Genomic DNA, 9,422 nt, shown 5'->3' with positions numbered 1-9,422 from the left:
CAAACAAGTTAGTTTATGGAGAAAAAACAAAACAAAACTAGTTGTTTTAGATGCATTATTTTACAAAATAGTCATTTTTTCTTTTGTATTTTTTCACATACAATCATCGGGTTTACAATGAAAATGATATGAAATTAGTATGAATTGATCTTTTGTTTTATGTTTTTTTTATTCCTATTTCACTTTTATATTATTTTTTTCGAAAATCTTTCTCAATCTTACAATCTATTCTCGCATTACAATGGTTTTACTCCAAAAATAGGGTTTAAGCTCTTCACAACAAAAATATCTTCAAAAATATTCATAGAAAATTATGATTTTCACAATAATATGAATAATTTACATTATATAAAAAAAACTTCATGTAGAAAGAATAATTTGCAGGATGTTTTTTTATGGTGAGGATCATACAAAAACATATTTCATAGTAGTATTGTAATGTTGATTGGTTCTAATGGCTAATCAACAAAAGACTTGGAAATGGGACCTTATCGAAAATGTATGTTACATACATTACTTAATTTGATAATGATAATTTTTTTTATCTTTACAGAACATCATGATCACACTCACAACTTCAATGAAATTGCTGCTAAAGATGCCTTTGAATTTCACATCATTGCAGCATCATGGGAACTAAACCCTAAGGGCAAAATGGTCAAATCCAAATTTTGAACCAATTATAGTATTGTAGTTCCAATTTATTTATTATTTGAACCTTATATATTCATAAAAAAAGAAAAGTATTATATGTTACTTTTTTGTAGTAGATTCAGAAGATGTGATCCAAAATATATTGCTATATTAGACAAAAAAAAAAGTATATTGCTATAGTTAGGGATGAAAGTGGGTCCAAACCGGGACCAAATAGACCAGGACCTGGAAACCGGGAATTAAGGATTTGTAGAACTGAGAACCAGACCGGGTATAGTGGATATAGAACTTCAAATCGAATTTTTGTACTTGGAACCGGTTTTGGGTCTAGAGTCGGATGTACCACATGCGGTAATTTTCAGGATATGAAGCAACCCAAATCCATATTTGACCTCTGTTTGTACATTAGAAGCTAATAAACTTGCACATACATGGAAATAGGCAACAGTGAAAGGTTATGGATGCCAAATACACTAACTTGCATCCTATTTAAAGTTTTCTATGCATATGTGTCTTAGTGGTTATATCCTTTCTTTTGATTCGTCCCATGTATTTTGTGTATTTTTAGGTTTTCAAAAGCTCATTTGTGTCGGTTAAGTTAGTCCCATATATTCTTCATCTTTTGATGATGATTATGTGACAAAAAGAAGGCTTCATCGCATGCTTATTATTATGCCCTTTCGATTTCGGTTCCTATGTTCGGTATCAAACCGATTTCTGCTATTAAAATCGATTTCGATTCTTAAATCCAGTTTATATGGACTTGAAGTACCCAAAACCGTTCTAACAAATTCTGGTTCCGGTTTGATCTTCCGGTTTTAAATCTCATCCCTAGCCATAGTAGACATTAAGGTAAAATAATAATAATAAATAATTAAAATGAAAGTAACATGCTATATGAGACAAAAAAAAATTAAAAGGACATTGCTATTTCTTGCATTTAGTGAAATCATGGACAAAATACAATATTTAAAAATGTAACTACATCTATTTTCCTAATATAAGATCTTTAATTTTAGTTTTTTATTTTCTTTGATTATTTATTTTATATAAGTAATGTACTTTAAAACTACAATGACATAATTGTATATGTATGCGCATGTGTGATTGCTAGTGATTGTGTCTCTGTGAATATGTACATGTAACTACGCTGTGAATAAATGTGTTTGTAATGTTTCTAATTGTGTCTATATGATTATGTCCGTGTAACTATGTATGTGAGACTAAATAGTAAAGACTTTGGTGTCACGAAGCTTAGGAATCCAAATGACCATGAAAACCGAAAACCCTAACAAATCCACTCCATATATCATCCAATTGTTATAAATAAGTTTTTGTTTAATATGTTATCAAAAATTAGAAATGATCTATTTTCGACACAATGGAACTAACATATGAAAACACATATCCAACATATACAAAAGCCACAAATACATTAAAGAATACATTGTTTGTCGAAAAGAATGAATCATTCAATTCAAACAAATGTTTAGTGATACTTTTCTATACATTATATCTTATTTTTAATATGATATGTTTCCTAAATCAAACTAATGTTGAACTGAAACTAATGGTCCGTCGAAAAAAATTATTTGTCAAAAAACTATTTGTCGCCCGCCGCTTTGTACGGGTAACAGTTAGTGTGTGTGTGTGTATATATATATATATATATATATATATATATATATATATATATATATATATATATATATATATATATTATGTTCAAATATATAAGTGAATTAAAATTATGTAAAAGATCTTCCTACATCGACACTGTTTTGATGGTTAAAATGAGAGTTCTATATCAAAGTCTTCCCATACCAATAAAAGAATATTATTAGTATCATTTGTTATTTTCTCGTAATTTATTTTTCTTTTCAAATACTCTATAAAAATACCGCTTGTCATTTTCTTATTATTTTTTACTTTTTAAAAAATAATGGATGTTAATAATAAGTTAGACAACTATTTATTTGATTCCTTATTTTTATGTGACATTTAAATTCGTCTTAAATAAGTTTTGGTTATGATTGTCGACAACTAATTTTATTTCTATATTAAAATTACTAAAAAAAATCATGTTTAATTAATAATTTATTGGAAATAATTGATTAATAATTATAAGTTTTACTATAAAAAAAAAATTAATATTTTTGTAACCGTCGTTCCCATAGGCTATAACCTAGTAATTTATAATTTAAGTTTCCCCATTTAATTAGTTTTGATTTTAAGCAAAGAACATCATACATATAATGTATTTATTTTTAACCACGTTAAATTAGCTTTTTAATACATTAAACTTCTTTACTATAAATGTAACGTCCGTATTTCTGGGTTTGCTATTTTTATCAATGTAATAGTCTAGGTTAGCCTTTGTAACCCATTTGAAATAATAAGAATGTATTATTTGCGAATTATGTGTTTTATACTTATCTGCTTAATTATGTGATTTGATTTAATCAAGAATAAAAATAAGCATCAAAATTAAAGTGAGAGATAAACCCTATATCTTTACATGAAGATGTAGGGGTTGAAATAAGGATTCTGGAGATATAAAGAATGCCGAAATCCGAATTATAACGAAGAAGTTATGACCTATCAAAGTTTCGCGACAGAACCGATGACGTTGAATGACGTAAAAAGTGAAATTTACGTTAGAGATATATTTAGCCTTAGTGATCTAAACGAAAGCCGTAGCATACGTTAAACCGAGAGCGTGCATAAAAAGAATGCCCAAATCTGACTTCATATGAGGAAGTTGTGATTTTTCAAAGTTTCGACTTAGCAGTATGCAGCCCGAATACTCAATTTGAGATTGAGCGGTTTTTATCCGAAACAATCTAAACTATAATAGAATATCTCGTCGATAGTAGTCCAACGGTAGAAAGACAGACGAAAACGGACGTCAGATGAAGAAGTTATGAATTTATAACGGAGTTTTCTTATCCCGGCCTACTAAAAATAATATAATTATAATAAATTCAAAATTAGCTAACGAACTCTAAATGAAAGTTGTAAAGCATAATCTCACCTACGTGTGGATATAAAGAACGTAGAAAACGGAGCTCGTATGCGAAAGTTATGAATTTTTGAAGATCGTGGCACACATACCAAAGCTTATCTGAAGCGTACGCCCAACGTAATCCCAGACCCAACAGCCTATAAATAGAAACCGAGATCAACCATTTTCCTTGCCATTTTTCTTTCTTTCTCTCTAGTTTTCACCTTGGTTTGCATGCCAATTATATCCCGAAGCCCCCAGTATCATTCCTGAGCCCCGAAGCAAGTTCCGAAGCCTCGAGGATCCCGAGAAGTGAGAATCCTGAGTCGAAGCTCTACCCGCGAGAAGCCGGTTTTTGTGAAGATCTTCCAGATGTACCGAAGAATACTACTTTTATAAGCTGTAGTGCTGTCCGATCATCTTCTGATCAAGTGAGTGTATAGTCACTTTCATCTTACACATATATATGAAATATTTTATAAAATACGTGCTATGTGTGTGTGTGTGTGTATATATATATATATATATATATATATATATATATATATTGTTGTTGTTGTTTATACGTGTGAGTGTGTGGTTACTTTCTTCTAACACATAAACATGAAGTATTTGCTTTGAAATACATGTTATGTGTTTATACATTATTTGTTTATTTGAAATAAGTGTTGAATAAATGTTTTACACAAATTTTTAACCGTATATGTATTTTTATCTACAAAAGTTTTTGGTAAAGCATGGGTAGATAGTTGATGTGTGTTAAAATGAAAAGAGGCCTCGATGTTGTTGTTTTTGATTCAGTCATCTAGCGGAGTTTAGATGACAACCACGTGCTTTTCTAGACAATCTTGTGGAACACTAGCAGGCTCACCACCTGTAGGTGTTAATGAACTTGGGTGTTCATTCGTTGTACTCTATCCCCCTCATGATTGCCTTATTTGACATATATTGTTGGGAAACCTCCGAAGCATGTGTTGTCGCCCGATGAAATATTCTTAGATCAAGTCCCTTGAGAAAAGTGTTTAGGGACGTAAAGTGAGGATAACGGGAATGGGTAATTGGGTTTTTTTGTTGGTTGATGAAATTAATATAATTATTTATTGTGGGTTGAAAACCCTATATGCTCACCAGGCTCCCAAGCCTGACCCACTTAGTTTCTTTGTATTACAGGAAGTGGCGCGAGGGCATAAGATGGATGAAACATCAAATTGTTTTGTTTACAAGTCTGTATATATTTGTTGAATGACTTGTAATGTTATCGTTTATGCTTTATGGTCTATATCGGAACATGACATCCCGATTTTTTATTATGAAATGAAATTATAATTCTTCATGAAATGTTTTGTTAAAAATCTATTTTAGCGGGTTTTGTTTTTGGGAACAAATTCCGCATCTCTTTTAAAATCAAAAAGATTTACTCTGAAAATGTTTAAAAAAACATAAATGAAACCGGTCTTTTCTGACCGAGATTTTGGGGATGTCACAGTTGGTATCAGAGCATTAGTTTAAGCGAACTAGGAATTTGTAGGATTTCTAGACTTAAACTTAGAGTGCTAAGTGAAATTATGAGATGTGTGTCTGTTATATTTTAGACACGAGCACTAGTTAATTTTAGGAAAATTGCCTAAAATTCTTTTATGTGCTAAATGTTATATGCTTGCCATATATGATATTATTTTTTTGGATCTATGGTTTGTTGCCAACTGGATCTGGAAAACTTATGTGTTTAGGATTCTAAGCGTATGTATACGATATTATAACTAGCATGTAAACGTTTCGGAGTGATAAGGATGCTTTGAATATCTATCATAAATAAGGATCTAAATTCACCTTATTTGGTGTGTAGATCAAAAATGGTAAGAACTAGAAGTGGCTTTGGAAATGCAGATGAAAACAGGAATCAACCACTAGTCATTGAGCGAGTACCTATAGTAGCAGCAGCACCTAAGCCAATAACAATGGCTGGGGTACAATTGGTAATTCAGACGATGTTGGATCATCAAATGGATGAAACTAGATGTTTTCTTCAGCAAAATCGTGAAGAATATTCTATTCATGTTGAAGAGTTGGAATTAAACGAAGGGCAATCTGAAGGAGAGAACTTTAGTGGGATAATTAGTCAAGACAACCCACCGATAGTTCGACAAAACAACCAAAATGGAGGACGTAATGGATTGGGATGAAAGTATAAGGACTTTTTGACTTGCAAACCATTGACATTCACTGGAAAGGAGGACCCGATCGGAGTGATGGATTGGATCTCCAAAATAGATTTAGCCTTTATGATTTGTGGCTGTAGAGGCAAGTTGCAGACTACGTTCGATGTACGTCAGTTCAGGGGTGGAGCTGTTTGTTGGTGGAACACTCTGGGGAAGACCCTAAGCCCTAACGAACCACTGCAATTGACATGGGAAGAGTTCTTGGTGCAGTTCAAGCGCAAGTTTCGCTCGGCCCAAAATCTATTAGAGTTGGAGAACAAGTTTCTGACATTAAAAAAGGGCAACATGTCAGTTGATGATTATACAAATTTCTTTACAGAAAAGATGGAGTTTGCTTTGCGCATCGTCTCGGACGAGTTGACAAAAGTTGATAGGTACGCAAAGGGACTCCTATGGGAGTACGCGGTGCCAGTGCGTCAGGCACCTACTCTAGAGGCAGCTATTGGGGCTGCCAAGTCTGTTGAGGACATGATCAAGGGAAGAACCGCCAGCAAGGTTGAAGTTGGAGAGAAGAGAAAGTTTGAAGGAAGTTCAGGTTCCAATAATAAAATCAAATTTCCGAAGTCTGATTCGAAAATGTTTGGAGGAAGAAAAGGAGGCGAATCAAAATGGTGTGAGAAGTGCAAGAAAAAGAACTCTAGGAAATGTAGCGAGGATGTGACCTGCTACAAGTGTGGAAAGATGGGGCATTATGCCAATGAGTGTCCATCCAACAAAAGAGTATGCTTTGGGTGTAATGAAGAGGGGCAGATTTTAAAATACTATCCGAGAAAGAAGGAGGCAGCAAAACCCAATATTCCCCCAAAGCCAAAAGCGAGAGCCTTCCAGATGACACTCGAAGCTGCGAAAGATGAGGCTGATGTCGCTTCAGGTACCTTTCTTGTAAACAATTTTCCTGCTCAAATTTTGTTTGATTCTAGAGCCAACTACTCCTTTATTTTACATGAGTTTGGTAGAAAAATAGCTTTGCCTGTTGATAGACTAGGTAATGCTTTATTAGTCGAAGTTGCTAGTGGTAAGTTTGTATCTGTTAGCCACCGCATGAAAAATATCTTAATCGACCTTAATGGGAATAAGTTTCACGAGGAATTATTGCCTATCGAACTTAATGGTTTCGATGTTGTTCTAGGAATGGATTGGCTTAGCGCCAATGACGCCGAGATATTGTGCAGAAAGAAGATAGTAAAAGTAAACCCGCCAGGAAAAGTGTCATTTATGGTGTACGGGAACGCCGAGTAAATTCTGGAATCATTTCTCTAATGAAAGCCAAAAAGTGTTTGACCAAGGGATGTACATCATATTTAACATTCGTGATCAATGCTAAGAAGGAAAAGAAGGTGATACAGAATATTCCAGTAGTGTGTGATTATCCGGAAGTATTTACCGAAGATCTTTCTGGATTACCACCTGATAGACAAGTGGAGTTTAGAATAGACTTGTTTCCAGGAACCACGCCAATAGCAAAAGCACCGTATCGATTAGCACCAACGGAGATGAAGGAGCTGATGATGCAACTTGAGGAGTTATTGGACAAAGGTTTTATTAGATCTAGTTCATCTCCCTGGGGAGCTTCGGTGTTATTCGTAAAGAAGAAAGACGGGAGCATGAGAATGTGCATTGATTATAGAGAGTTGAATAAAGCAAAGATAAAGAATAGATATCTGTTGCCAAGGATCGATGACTTGTTTGATCAATTGCAAGCTTCAAGCTATTTCTCGAAGATCGATCTAAGGTCAGGATATCATCAGCTGAAGGTAAAAGAACAAGATATCGAGAAGACTGCATTCAGAACTAGATATGGACACTACGAGTTCTTGGTTATGTCGTTTAGACTAAACAATGTTCCAGTAGCGTTCATGGATTTAATGAATTGGGTTTGTAATCCATTCCTTGATAAATCTGTGATAGTGTTCATAGACAACATTTTGGTTTATTCAAAGAGCCAAGAAGATCATGGTAGAAACTTGTGAGATGTGTTGTAAGTATTGAAAAAGGATCAGTTTTATGCTAAGTTCTCCAAATGCGATTTTTGGATTAGAGAAGTCCAATTCTTGGGTCACGTGGTCAACCAAGAAGTTATAATGGTTGATCCGGCAAAGATTGAAGCTGTGACAAAGTGGGAGCAACCAAAGAATCCCACAGAGATCCGAAGCTTTTTGGGATTAGCCGGATATTACCGAAGGTTTATCCAGGGCTTTTCTTCGATCGCTAGCCCATTAACAGTTTTGACCCACAAAGGAGCCGTTTATGCTTGGAATGATAAGCATAGAGAAGCTTTCGAGTTGCTAAAGAAGAAGCTATGTGAGGCACCGATTCTATCTCTACTCGATGGAGTTGAAGACTTCATTGTTTATAGTGATGCGTATGGGGTTGGATTGGGTTGTGTTTTAACTCAAAGAGATAAAACATAAACTAAAAACCATAAACAAAAAGCTTAGTGGACTGTATATCTTTTACATGATAGTATGTTGTTATGTTGCAGAGATATGTTAGATCGGTATCCTGGTATATAGGATGTTAGTATGCGATAGTGATATGTGAATCTGTATGTTTGTATGATGCCTTGTTATATGTTTATCTGATATGTGTATGTTGACATGTTGTGGTTGGTTGGGTTGCAGCGGTCCAACTTTGTGTTGAAGGCCAAGATACCCAGGTCGGTCTGAATAGATTGTAGGCCCTACAAGTTGGTCCAGTCAGGTCGTAGAAATCTGACTCCACATGAATTTCATATGATTTTTATAAGATATATAAATAAGTCGCGCACAAGGAATGTTTGACGTAAAGATCTACAAAGAGAATGGTTAACTTTTAGATAAATTCACCAAAACTAATATCGTAGTACTCTTTAAGATATAAATTTTGAGAAAAAGAATGCCAAGAATGGAGTATGTACGAGAAAGTTATGATTTTAGAAAAATCATTAGTAGTATAATAATAATAGGGTTGAAAAAGTCAGAATTACCCGACGAAGTCCTAATGAAAGTTATAGATCTCGTCGATAGCTATGTGTGGGTATAAAGAATGTTGAAAACAAAGCTCGTATGAAAAAAAATGATTTTCTGAAATTTTTCAAAAATGTGTCTGGCGCATAGTAGATGCGCGGCGTCCCCAACAAAGCCATGCAACCCCACCCATTTTTTACGCCACGTGTCATGCCAAAAACTTGCCATGTCATCGGAGACGAGTATGCGTGGCGCGCCCCAACAAGACGTGCAACACGCATGCTAATTCGGCCCTTATATATATAGATCTCACCCTTTTAATCATTTTCCACACAATTCTTTTAGACTCTCGTTGGAAATTCTTCATACCACTTGCCCCCTTTTCTCCCTTAGGTTTCCCGAAGCCTTTGGCGAAGCCCTATGGTATTAGATAACCAATGAATAAAATCTCCCGGATTAGAGTTTTGCCCTCATATTTCCTGATTTTCTCTTAAAGCTCTGTAAGCTAAGCTACACTCGTTTTCTTTCATTGTAACTTATACTTATAGTCATAGTCGTTATTATGCACCTATAATTAATATTTATCAATGATTCCAAGTC

Source organism: Lactuca saligna, chromosome 4 (assembly GCF_052625555.1).
Source record: "Lactuca saligna cultivar CGN05327 chromosome 4, ASM5262555v1, whole genome shotgun sequence".
Lineage (NCBI taxonomy): Eukaryota > Viridiplantae > Streptophyta > Magnoliopsida > Asterales > Asteraceae > Lactuca > Lactuca saligna.
The sequence above is the reverse complement of the archived record's forward strand: the minus strand, read 5'-3'. Positions refer to the sequence as shown.